The sequence below is a fragment of the Microcaecilia unicolor genome, chromosome 3, assembly GCF_901765095.1.
Source record: "Microcaecilia unicolor chromosome 3, aMicUni1.1, whole genome shotgun sequence".
In the NCBI taxonomy this organism is placed as follows: Eukaryota; Metazoa; Chordata; class Amphibia; order Gymnophiona; family Siphonopidae; genus Microcaecilia; species Microcaecilia unicolor.
Window position 1 is genome coordinate 219,865,128 of NC_044033.1, and position 13,697 is coordinate 219,878,824.

Here is a 13,697-nt window from a genome sequence, read left to right on the forward strand (position 1 = left end):
GGGGTGGAGCTGATGACGGCGGGGTTGATGATGGCGGGGGAAGGGGTGTGAAATTTTGGGCAGGTTTTGGAACTGGTTAATTGGCAACACTGTCTGCCAGTGTTTGAGCCTTAGGCTTACTAGGAGAGAGGGCTCAAGCTACTTTTCTGTTGAATAATTTTGTTTGTTAAATTTAAGAAAAGCCTAAGAGGACTTGTTGCAGAATGTTGTTGGGTTTTTTTTTAAGACTCTGAACTGCAGTAAAATACATTGGGGAAAACACAAGAAGAGTTTTCTTTTTGTTTCAAACAAAACCATTGAATGACTTTGATTAAAAACCTACCAGGAAACAGGTGTGAAAGTTTGACTGACCCTGGTGGGGGTAGAGAGAAGTGAATGCAGGAACCTGAACTGATTTGCATATGTCCCCCCCCCCCCCCCCCCCCCCCCCACACACACACACAATCTATAATGAAGGGCATGGCTGTTTTCCTTCCTCTCTTAGAGAGCAGAAAAGGAAATGAATTAGAAACGTAAGAGCCCTTTTCTCACTGACCAGAAAAGAGGACCAAAGCATTGTTCAGAGAACTACACACTCTAATGGAAAAAGGGACTCTTTAGCTTGACTGTGGGAGTGAAAAGAAGGCTTTGTGGTCAGTGAACAATTTCTGTGGGGACTTTTTTTTTCTGGGGATTAGTCCTACTCTGTAGCACCGCCTCTTGGAAGGGGAAGAAGGTGAGCAACTATTTGCTAGAGAGAGAGAGAGAAAAAAAAAACAGTTGGTGAATATTCACCACTTGGAAATCTAGGATAGAAAGGAGAGGTGAGTCCATGTAGGAGTCCGGATGTTATGTTTTGATCTGTGGGGATGTTGCAGGAATTACCACTATTGTTAGCAGAATCTGTGGTACTTCAGGAGTCAAACAGCACACACCAGAATGAGGGAGAAATCTTCTTTATTTGCCAGCAAACAAAGTAGAACATCAGCACTAAGTCTTTTCTTCTCTTTCTCAGCTCTCTGGATCTTATGGCTTCTGTCTCAGCTCCTTCTCTTCTTCTTAGCTCTCTCCTTCTAACGTAAGCTGCTTCTGCTCCCAGTTATATACAGTTTTAAACCCCTCTAGCCCCCCTTACTTTCCAGATGGTAAAGAATAGATTGATTACCCTGCCTTGAACTAATCATTACTTACACATTTACTCCAACATATCAGTTACATAGGTTTGATATTTCCTAAACTGACCTATGACCTGGGGCCTCTCAGACTAGACATTGTGGCACCTATCTCTTGGCATTTTATTATTCACATAATCAGTTTCCCAATCAACTTCATACTAACTGAGTTCTGGCATTCATTAAGGGGTCAAGGGGCCAATCTTGCTTAATAGCACACAGATATAGTTTGTTATTACTTTCAAGACCAGTCCTACACTTAGCTATTCATCAAGGAACAAAGTTGATTTTTCCTGACCTCTTTCACTTAGCTAGGACTGTGGATAATTCAAACCAGATGATCTATTTAAACTTGCAGAAATATCACTTGAAAGGTCAGACAAAGTTGAATTGAAAAGATATTCTACATAGAAATAGAACTTTATTAATTACACAGAATAAAACATATTCTAAAATAAGCAGAAATCAGAATTCCTTATAAGACAAAATCTAACTCATCTAGAATTATTTAAATCTACTCTATTTTCTTCTAACCAACATTAGCCTAATCTTTTTAAAACTATCTTCTAACACTGTTTGCTTGTTGATCCCTCGAGATTATCCACTATGCCCAATGGCCTCCAGATGTGGTAAATAATTACTTCTCTCTGACCTTTTAAACTCTAGTCTAGCAAAAGCTAGACATTCTTGAGCAATTGAAACCAGATGACATTCCTCCATCACTTGCAGGACTGAAGAGTTAAAATAGAATTAACAAATATGACTTCTTTTGCCCAAGCTGCCTCATTCCCTCCTTTGAGACTAAAATCAGCTTATGCAGAGATAAGTCTCACAACTCAAACTCTGGGGATTATAGTGATCCCAACTCCATACCTCCTCCTGGGGCATAACGTCTAGGAATAGGCTTGTGAATCACCATTACCCTACTCGTTAGGGTCCTACGGCATACTGCCGAAGCATATGAGACCAGGAAACAAAACAACAATCCTGCTAAAACTAAGACTATTAGGGAAATGAACAAGGGACGTATCCATGAGGTCAATGACCACCACCAGGAGGTAAGGTCTAATCCTCCTCGGTAATCCTCCACATTAAGACTGGCCAACTGTAGGACTTTATCCATGGCATGCCTAACTACATGCGTCCTATTTATGACAATGGTACAGCACTCTGAAGAATTGAGCACTGTGCAGAGGCCACCCTGGGCTGCAAAGAGGTAGTCAAGGCCCATACGGTTATACCGAGAAACTATACTTAATTCATTAATTTGATCCTGCAATGCATTGACTACCACATTCAGCTCATGGACTAAAACATGGAGTAGGGACTGAAATCGTCGGGTAGCCATACCTAGTTCAGTGATACCCGCTACCGGGCCCCCAATTGGAATCCAGGCCGTGGCAGAAAGGGCCACAAGTCTCTTTTAGTCAGAGGATAAGTAGAGTTGATGTACTGGAGGGCTAATTCAATCGCCTCATCCTCTGTAGCAACGGAGGAGGGTAAGGACAAGGCCTCTCGCTTAGAGCGGTGCGGGGATGGTGGCCTGAGAAGAGGAATAACTTTAGGAAAATAATTCAAGGTTAGCCAATACACAAAAATCTAAGTGGGGGGAAGAATCATGTGGATGGACATTATCATAGAGCCAGTAATGACCAAGGAGAGGGTGAGGAAGTTCCCAATAATGTTGGCTCAGGATGGACAAGGTACTTAGGATGCCCATAATGCGAGCCCCTATCCCAGGGGGAACGAAGACGATATGGAGACTTTGCACACCATAGGTGCCAATCCCCAATTGTGACAGGCTGCTCATTTGTTATAAACTCTTCATACCCCGGGGACTTATGAAAGTAGAAAATAAGCCGGGACACTATAGTCCTCTCAGTGGTACGGTTAGGAGCCAGATAATCACCTGGGTCATAATCTGCAGGTACGGTAGTAGGGCACATAGGAATACCTGGAGAGACTACCCACACAGATTCCCCCTTCTCTGGGAGAAACATTGGTATAGTTACAGGAAAATGGGAGGAACAGGTGAGATGTTCTTGTTAAACAAAACACTCCAGAAGCTGGATAGGGAGACGTAAAGACTGGCCTTAGAGAAGATTCAGAGGGGGAGGTAGCATTATAAAAGGACCACCCAAGTATAATCCTGGCTCCAAGGGCCCGAACTCAAAAGTAGGGAGGTATAAGAGCTGTAAGCGGCCACAGGGACAGGAACAGCTGGGACATCTGTGGTGTAAGGAGAAAATCGGGAACACACAATACAAGGGGGAAGTAATCTTTGCCTGGCTAATTAGTTCCTGGACAGAGTGTAGCCAAAGGTTGGAGCGAGTTGGGGTATTAGGAACAAGGAGGCAAGGAGTAGAAAACAACAAAAGCACCCAAATTACTAACATTTCTTTCTTCCTAATCTAAAACAAATACAGCAAACTAATCAGCAATAATATTTCAAACAGTCCTGTGCTAGTCACAGATTACTCTAATATAATGTTCTCAGTCTTTGAGTTCTTATACCAGTTGGGATAGAACCTCAACTGACAAGGCTCAAGCTCTCAATTCCAGGAAAGCCAGAATCAGGCAAGAAAGAGTCTCAGTGTGAAGCCGAAGTCAGCAGCTCCTGCGGTATGCAGTTGACCCTTCTTTTCAGCTAGTAGATTCTTGGTTCGGGTCAAGCGCAGCTTCAATGGCTCCGCAGGATCACTTTCTGCTCTCCACTGTCTAGGCTCCGTCTGACCCGTACTGGGCTCAGTCTGATCAGCAGACTTGATTCGAGACCAATGGACCCATGGAGTTATCCCTGCGACCTTCACAGCTGTAGGGGTAGAAAGCAAAACAGTAAAAGGTCCTTTCCACCGGGGCCCCAAAGGCTGGAGCCTCCAGTCCTTTCACCCAAACTCTATCCCCTGGCAGGAAGGAATGTACCTGAGCTGGAAGGGGACAGGGTTTATTTCTCTCACATAAGAACTGAAGCTCAGAAATTATCCGGCCCAAGAGGGGCTACCTGGTCCTGCACCTGGGCAACCCTAAAGTCCCAATGTCTCCCTTAATTCCCTGCAAAATGGCTGGGGGCTTCCCATACACAATTTCAAAGGGAGAGAGGGCTGTTCCTTTAGTTGGGGTGCATCGGAGGCGGAAGAGGGCTAGTGGCAGTGCCTGTGGCCATTTCAGTTGGGTTTCCTGACAAATCTTTGCTAGGCTATTTTTCAAGGTTCTGTTTGCCCGCTCAACCTGCCCTGAACTCTGGGGACGGTAGGGCACAATGCAATTTCCAAGTAATGCGCAATGCGCGGGACAGGGCCTGAAGTGTGGCTTCAACAAAGGCGGGACCATTATCTGAACCTATGGCAAGGGGCAGTCCATACCTGGGATAACATCCCTAAGGAGGGCTCGAGCTACTTCTGTGGCTTTCTCAGTGACTGTAGGATATGCTTCCACCCACCCAGAAAAAGTACAGACCATGACCAAGAGGTATCGGAGCCTACCGCTCCTGGGCATTTCTGTGAAGTCTATGACTAGGGACTCAAAGGGTGTTAGTCCTCTAGACTGAACTCCTGGTGGAATACGGGGTCCCTGACGAGCATTATTCTGGGCACAGAGAGTACATCGGGCAGAGGCAGTGGCAACCAGACTATCCAATCCTTCCAGCACCACTACTCGACTGAGTAGGCGGGCTAGTGCTGTTTTCCCTAAGTGTGACAGGGCATGAGCTTGAGACATTACCGGCCAGCTAGGTGGCGTGGCACCAGAACTCTGGTATCAGGGAGATGTAACCAGCCATCAGGTCTCCTTACTGCACCTTCTTCTTGAGCCCATTTCTCTTCCATTTGGGTGTACATAGGCGTCCATTCTTGCAGTCGAATTTGGAACAGGGGGGTCACAGTACCTACTGGGGGTCCTCGAGCAGCTTCCTTGGCCACCCGATCAGCATGGCGGTTCCCTCGGGCCACTGGAGTATCTATCCTTTGGTGTCCCCTGCAGTGAATGACAGCTACCTTCTTAGGGGCCCAAACAGCCTCTAGCAACTGCAGTATTTCAGGTCCATACTTAACAGGTTGGCCTGCAGCATTTATGAGTCCCTTTTCCTTATACAAAGCTCCATGAGCGTGTAGAGTTGTGAAGGCATACTTGGAATCAGTATAAATGTTGGTCACCAGTCCTGCTGCTAGCTCCAGAGCTCGTATGAGGGGCCACAAGTTCTGCTTTCTGGGCTGAAGTTCCTTGGGCAGGGCCCTTGCTTCTATCACCTTGTCCTCTGTCACCACAGCATAGCCTGCCAATCGCTTGGAGTTCTCCACGTAACTACTTCCATCTGTGAAATAAATTACATCTGGGTCCCTCCAAGGAACATCTTTGAGATCTGGTTGACTGGAGTACACTTCATCCATGGTTTGGATACAGTCATGATCCGGTGGTCCCTCAGATGCTGGCAAAAGAGTGGCGGGATTGAATGTAGCTACTGTTTCCAGGTGTATCCGTGGATTCTCACATAAGCTGGCTTGGTACTTAACCATGCGGCTATTTGTAAACCAGTGGTTGCCCTTGTACTCCATGAGGGTGAGAACTGTGTGGGGGACTTTAACAACCAGTTCTTGCCCCAAGGTCAACTTGTCAGCTTCCTGAACCAGTAAGGCTGTCGCTGCAATGGCCCTCAGGCAGGCTGGCCATCCTTTAGCCACTCCATCCAGCTGTTTAGACAGGTATGCAACAGGCCTCTGCCAGGATCCCATCATCTGGGTCAACACACCCAGAGCAACCCCCTGTCGCTCGTGGACATACAGTGAGAAAGGTTTCTCCACATCAGGAAGGCCTAACGCAGGGGCTTGGAGTAGGGCTTTCTTTATGGCGATGAAGGATTGTTGAGCAATAGGTCCCCATTCAAATGGTTCCTTTTCACCCCCCTTTGTGGCCTGGTAAAGGGGTTTCGCCATCAGTGCAAAATTTGGAATCCAAATTCTGCAGAATCCGGCTGCTCCCAGAAATTCCCTAACTTCCCTTCTGGACTTGGGTTGGGGAATTGCAGCAACCGCTTGCTTCCTACTAACATCCAGTCTCCGACTTCCCTGGGAAATGCAGAAGCCCAGATACTTCACTTCTGACTGACAGAGTTGGGCCTTCGAGCGTGAGACCTTATAGCCTGCATCCAAGAGTAATTCCAGCAATTCTCTGGTAGCCTCGAAACACTCTTCCTGGGTCACTGCTGCAATCAGGAGGTCATCTACATACTGGAGTAAAACTCGCCTGGAAGGCTCAGATTTAAAAGTCTTAAGGTCTTGTCCTAGGGCAGTCCCAAAAATGGTGGGGGAGTTCTTGAACCCCTGTGGCAGGCGGGTCCATGTATACTGAAGCTTCCGTCCTGTTACTGGGTTTTCCCATTGAAAGGCGAAAAGCAGTTGACTGGCGGGGGCCACCCGAATACAAAAGAAGGCATCTTTTAGGTCCAGTGTTGTGAAATGGGTAGCTCCAGAAGGTATCAATCCCAACAGGACATATGGATTAGGCACTACAGGGTGTAATGAAATAGTGGATTTGTTGACCACTCGTAAGTCTTGGACTGGCCGGTAGTCCTCAGTCCCTGGCTTCTGAACTGGCAACAGTGGCGTATTCCATGGAGACTGGCAAGGTCGAATAATTCCATGGGATAACAGACGATTCAGATGTGCTTGAATCCCTTCCAGAGCCTTTCGGGGAATTGGGTATTGACGAAGATGGATTGGCCGGGCACTTGGAAGTAAATCTACATGGACAGGAGGAATATTTCGGTCCAACCCTGGGGGATTATCTTCTGCCCATACCCCATTGACCTGGAAGCTGTCGGCCAGGGATAGGTCAACTTGGCCCTGCGACTGATGCAGCCGCCATTCTTCTTCAAGGGGGCAGCAGAAACTCAATATGCCCTTAGGGCTGGATATCGGGGGCCGAAAGGAGACTGAAGTCTGGCCATCAGAGTCAAAGGAAATTTGGGCCCTAAGCTTGGACAGCAGGTCCCGGCCTAACAAAGGGATTGGACAGTCTGGCATATACAGGAATTCATGAGTGACTGTGCGTGAGCCTAATTGGCATCTACGGGTCGTCAGGAAGGGCCTCCGGTTCTGCACCCCCGTGGCTCCCACCACTCGGACAGTTTTTCCAGACACAGGCGCTAATCGCTCCGTCACAACAGAATGTTCAGCTCCTGTATCAATCATGAATGGAATTGAGCGGCTCCCTATGGTTAGCTTGACCATGGGTTCCTGGGAGCCCAGTTTGTAGGAACCCGGTCTGTCCTATTCATCCCATTCTGCCATCTCGGCTATCCCAATGATGTCAGATTCAGAAGGCTCATACCTTCCCTCTCGAACTCGGCCTCGGCTTCCTCGATCTCCTGGTCCCCTTCTCAGTCCCTGGTGCCTCTGGGGGCATTCATCTTTCCAGTGCCCTCTTTCCTTGCAGTAGGCGCACTGATCCCTCTCCAATCGTGGTCTGGGATTCTCCCCTCGTGGCCGGGATTGATTGAAGGAATCTCGGGGCCTGGCTGGCGGTCCGGGGTCCCACTTTGGCTTCCCATTGGCTAGAGGTCGACCTCGGTTAAGGGTAGAATTAGTAATGGCTGCCGCCAAAAGGTCGGCCTTCTTCTGCATCTTCCGGTCAGCCTCTCAGCGCACCTCCTGATCCCTATTAACGAAAACCTTTGTTGCGATCTCAATTAGCTGGGTGGTATTCATCCCTGCGAATCCCTCCTGACGCTGCAGCTTCTTCCGGATATCTGGCATACTCTGGGCCACCAATGCACTATTCACCATTCTCTGGTTTTCAAGTGCCTCAGGGTCAAATGGGGTGTATGTTCTGTAAGCTTCAATTAGTCGCTCTAAAAAGGCCCCAGGGGATTCAGTTGCCCCTTGGAGAATTTCAGAGACCTTTGCCAGATTAATGGGCCTCTTTATGCCTTTCCTCATACCTTCCAGCAAGTCCCGGCAATAGCCAGACAACAGTTCATAGTGCTGCCCATTATTTGGATCCCAAGCTGGAGCTGCGCGAGGGAACCGAGTTCTAACCCATTCCTCTGGGTCCTGTGTCCCCTCAGGGACACGCGCTCGCGTGATGGCCTCAGCATTTTGTAAAATCTTCCGCCTCTCCTCAGTTGTGAAGAGGGTCAAGAGAAGTTGTTGACAATCAGTCCAGGTTGGGTTATGGGTGGCCATAATGCTAGCCACTAGGTCCACCACTGCCTGAGGCTTTTCAGTATAAGAGGGGTAATGCGTCTTCCAATTCAGGAGATCGGTGGTTGTGAAGGGTACATACTGGTAGGCCTGTGCCTGTATAACCTGATCCTGATTATTAGGATCCGGTCGAGTGGTGGTTACCTGACGCAGGGGCAGAACTCTCGAGGAGGTGGGAATGGAACCTGAGGTAGAGCTAGGAGCTAACCCCCTATCATGCTCAAAAGTGATTGCAGCGGGTCTAACCCATTCAGGGGAGGCGTGTTGAACCCCTGAGGGATGGGGACGGGTACTCATAGACTGAGAGGTGGTCACAGGTGATTCAGTCCATTGAAAGGGATGCTGGGCCCCTGATGAGTGGGGAGGGGTACTAAAGGGAGAGGCTGGGCTATCGGGAGTTGAGGAGTCAGGGAGTGGAGCCCAAAGCGGGTCTTGGGAGGTTAGCAGGGAAGGATGTGGCAGAGGAGGGTAGAGGCTGGGTGAAAAGTCCAACCTAGGATGTGGCGGGGTTCGCACAGAAGGGGAGGAACTATCCGGAGAAGCCTGTGCTGGAGAGGCTTGGGCTGGACGCCGTGGATCTCTGGGGGTTGAGCGGAACCCCAACAATGGACCATAAGGTGGTGGCTCAAGATCTGAGGGGTCATCAGAGAGTATGGGTTTCTCGGACAGGGTAGGGGCGGAAGCCACCGATTGGGTGGTAGGCTTCCTGGGGCTCTTTCCCTCCTCCAGTTTAGATTTTCTAATAATCTTTCTTTAAACGCGGCCCAACATGAACTTTACTGGGGATCCCATATAAGTTTTCAACCAAGAGGGAGGGTCAGTCACAAGGCTGTCCCAGGAATCTATATAGGGGAGTTGTTCAGAATATTCTGGTTCTCCTACAATTATGCTGTAGACCTTCCGGATTACTTCAATATCTAAGCTGCCACTAGGGGGCCACCCCACTCCCATAGATGGCCACTCAACTTCACACAAGGTTCTTAGAGTACTTAAGCTTAAAGTCTGTCCATAATCATTGACTAAAAATCCTTTCTTAAAGTTCTTAAGCATACAATCTAGGGGAGTAGCAATTTGTCTAGATGATGTCCCCCCCCATAATGCTTGCAGTTACAACACACAAAAAGGGAGGGAATTTTTTTGGAAGTGTGGTAAGGGGTCCACAGATCCAGAGACAAAAAGGTAAACAGACAACAATCGCTTCCTTCCGTCGCTGGCCAGTTGAACTCGCGTTAACTGGAACCGCAGCTATAAGAAGTCCACACTCATTTAATCATTCATGCATCACACACATACTGTACAAAAAATCCCACCCAACAATTTCAGATTTCTCAGATACAGATAAGCTCTGGCGGTTTCCCTACTAATCCCCACTAGACTAGAGGTACTAAGGCCTTCGCTGAGAGTTGATCAGACTCCCCTTCCCTCAATTTTTGAGGGGCTGGTTTACAGTTTCCTAGCTAGGATTACAATACAGAATACAAAATACAAAATACATACCCGGCTAATGTTCCTCAGTCAGTTGGGTGCCAGAAATGGATGCAGGGTCCAGAATCCCACTGCTGCCACCAAGAATTGTTGCAGGAATTACCACTATTGTTAGCAGAATCTGTGGTACTTCAGGAGTCAAACAGCACACACCAGAATGAGGGAGAAATCTTCTTTATTTGCCAGCAAACAAAGTAGACATCAGCACTAAGTCTCTTCTTCTCTTTCTCAGCTCTCTGGATCTTATGGCTTCTGTCTCAGCTCCTTCTCTTCTTCTTAGCTCTCTCCTTCTAACGTAAGCTGCTTCTGCTCCCAGTTATATACAGTTTTAAACCCCTCTAGCCCCCCTTACTTTCCAGATGGTAAAGAATAGATTGATTACCCTGCCTTGAACTAATCATTACTTACACATTTACTCCAACATATCAGTTACATAGGTTTGATATTTCCTAAACTGACCTATGACCTGGGGCCTCTCAGACTAGACATTGTGGCACCTATCTCTTGGCATTTTATTATTCACATAATCAGTTTCCCAATCAACTTCATACTAACTGAGTTCTGGCATTCATTAAGGGGTCAAGGGGCCATCTTGCTTAATAGCACACAGATATAGTTTGTTATTACTTTCAAGACCAGTCCTACACTTAGCTATTCATCAAGGAACAAAGTTGATTTTTCCTGACCTCTTTCACTTAGCTAGGACTGTGGATAATTCAAACCAGATGATCTATTTAAACTTGCAGAAATATCACTTGAAAGGTCAGACAAAGTTGAATTGAAAAGATATTCTACATAGAAATAGAACTTATTAATTACACAGAATAAAACATATTCTAAAATAAGCAGAAATCAGAATTCCTTATAAGACAAAATCTAACTCATCTAGAATTATTAAATCTACTCTATTTTCTTCTAACCAACATTAGCCTAATCTTTTTAAAAACTATCTTCTAACACTGTTTGCTTGTTGATCCCTCGAGATTATCCACTATGCCCAATGGCCTCCAGATGTGGTAAATAATTACTTCTCTCTGACCTTTTAAACTCTAGTCTAGCAAAAGCTAGACATTCTTGAGCAATTGAAACCAGATGACATTCCTCCATCACTTGCAGGACTGAAGAGTTAAAATAGAATTAACAAATATGACTTCTTTTGCCCAAGCTGCCTCAGGGAGTATGTCACTTCCTGACTAGTAAGGGAAATGGCATAGTTCCCACAGAGTTTTCTTCCTTGACTATCCCTTAGACATGTATTTTGAGACTGCTCAGTGACCATCGCTTGTTCTTCCTGGGCTCCAGGTGGCTCAGTTTGAATCCATCAGACACTCTAGAACTCTTTTCAGTTGCCTATACATAGCGAATTATGTTTTAACCATTTTAAAACTGCAGTTAAATCATGGCTTTTCCAGCAGGCTTATGGAACTTGAGACAACTTTTGCTGTTTTTTTAGAAGAGCCAGCCTACCCTACTCTTTGGACTCTTTTTGTTGACGTTCATTGGGATTCATTGTGCCTCCACTTTGAGTGGTTGTTTCCTTCTTTTTTTATGTAGATACTAGTAAAAAAGGCCCGTTTCCGAAACCAATGAAACGGGCGCTAGCATGTGGTTTTTTTTTTGTGTGTGTGTGTATGTGTCACAGAGTTATTTTGTGTGTGTGTATGTGTGTGAGGGATGTGAGGGTGCGGTGTGTGTACAGGTTGTTGACGGCTGCAGGGGAATGCTGGGACATTTATGTGCTGCAGGAATCAGCGCCGTCTTTTTCCGGGTGCTCGGGGAATCCCTGAGGTGGGAGACAGCTTGCCTGAGGCAGGGGATGGTTGGGCACGTCCTTGGCCGCTTCGGCAAAAGGGGAAGAGGAAGGGGGTGGGGAGTTACCTGCAGCCACTTGAGAAACCATGTATTCTTTGTTTGTTTTGTATTATTAGTTTGCATTTCTGTTGAAGAAAGAGTGGATGCCTTTCGAATGATGGAGGTGGTGCGTCGGTGTGCGGTTGTTTCGTTAGTTTGGCAGCCAGTCTCCTGCGATTCCTAGGCAGGGAAGGAGTACTCCTCCCCCTTCCTTGGTTGCTGTTTGCTGCTGGCTGGGTCGCGGGTAATTCTTCCAGCTGGGCCGCAGCTTGTCCTGTTCGCCCACGTCCCAGATGGTGATGGGCACATTGTTTTCCGGCTCCTCTGACTCCATGTCAAGCGATCCCAAATATAGTCTGTGCTATAGGCCCTCTGGCACTCTTCAGTACTGGCATTAGGCATTTAAAAATTTCTTCCCCCCCCCCCCCCCCCGGTCTATTTTTGCACATACCCACAGCAGGAATATTCTTCTCTCGTTCCAGCGGTGGTTCTGTGCTCTCCGTGCTGCTCAGATAATGAGCCATTCTGCTGGGGAATGCTCCTCCCTTATTGTCACGTAGTTTCCTCTGATTGGTCCGTCTTACGTTGCCTAGTGTTGCCTGGGAACGGTGTTGTGATGGTCCTTTGTGTTTCAGAATGTTGAGTGTGTTTTTTCTGATTGGTCCGTCATGCAAGGGCGGGGCAGAGAGACATGGTCAGTGTTGTGGCTTCACCACCATGAATCCATGAACCCTTCAGTGAGTGACTGAGTGACTTCAGAATGTTGTCTTCAGAACGTTGAGGGTGAGTTTATTATAGTAGATATAAGTGGGACTAGTTCAGGAAAAGGCCTATATTGTGTTTGTAAATAGGCTTAATATAGCTTTCTTTTTCCAACTTGAAAAACAGTCCCCACATATGTGGAGTGGAGGAGTGGCCTAGTGGTTAGGGTGGTGGACTTTGGTTCTGAGGAACTGAGTTCAATTCTCACGTCAGGCATAGGCAGCTCCTTGTGACTCTGGGCAAGTCATTTAACCCTCCATTGCCCCATGTAAGCCACATTGAGCCTGCCATGAGTGGGAAAGCATAGGGTACAAATGTAACAACAACAACAAAAAAATATCTGTCCTCAATTACATCTACTACTAATCATTTCTATAACACTACTAAGGGCCCGGTGTGCTAAGGTTTTTAGTATGCGCTAAAAGCTAGAGATGCCTATAAAAATATATGGGTGTCTCTAATGTTTATCACGTGCTAAAAATATTAGTGCGCCCTTAGCGCTGCTTAATAAACAGGGCCCTCAGTTTTTGTACCTGGGACAATGGAGGATTAAGGGGTCCTTATACTAAGGTGCGCTGAAAAATGGCCTGCACTGATGTAGATGCGTGCAGGGCCATGCCTAGGGTCTCTGGTGCCCCCCCCCCCCCCCCCCCGTGTGGCATAGGATGGCAAGGCTTACAAGCCTTTCTTGCGAAATACTTGAATGCAAATAATTTTTTATGATTTTTAACTGTGAAAATGATCGCTCACCACTTGCCACACTGACAGGAATTGTCAGCAATATTCTTAGAAAACAAATTGCTATACATTGCAAAATAAGATAGCAGATGTAAATTCTCAAAGTGGACATATTCCAAACACTAAAATGAAAATAAAATGATTTTTTCTACCTTTGTTGTCTGGTGACTGTTTTTCTATCCATATTGGTCCAAGTCTCTGATTCTGCTGCACTCTATCTGTTCTCTTAACTCCATTTCCAGGGCTTCCTTTCCATTTATTTCTTTACTTCCCTCCTTTCTTCTTCATTTCTTGCCCTACATCCATAAGTAAAAGCTGTGTCTTCCTCTGCGGAATTGACTGGAGGAGGTATAACGTGGATCCAGCTTTTGCCTATTTTCTCCATCCATGTGCAGTTTTTCTCCTCTCTTCCCTTTCCCTCATCTCCATCCATGTGCAGTTTTTCTCCTCTTTTCCATTTCCCTCATCTCCATCCATGTGCATCTTCTTTTTTCTTTCCTCACTTCCATCCATG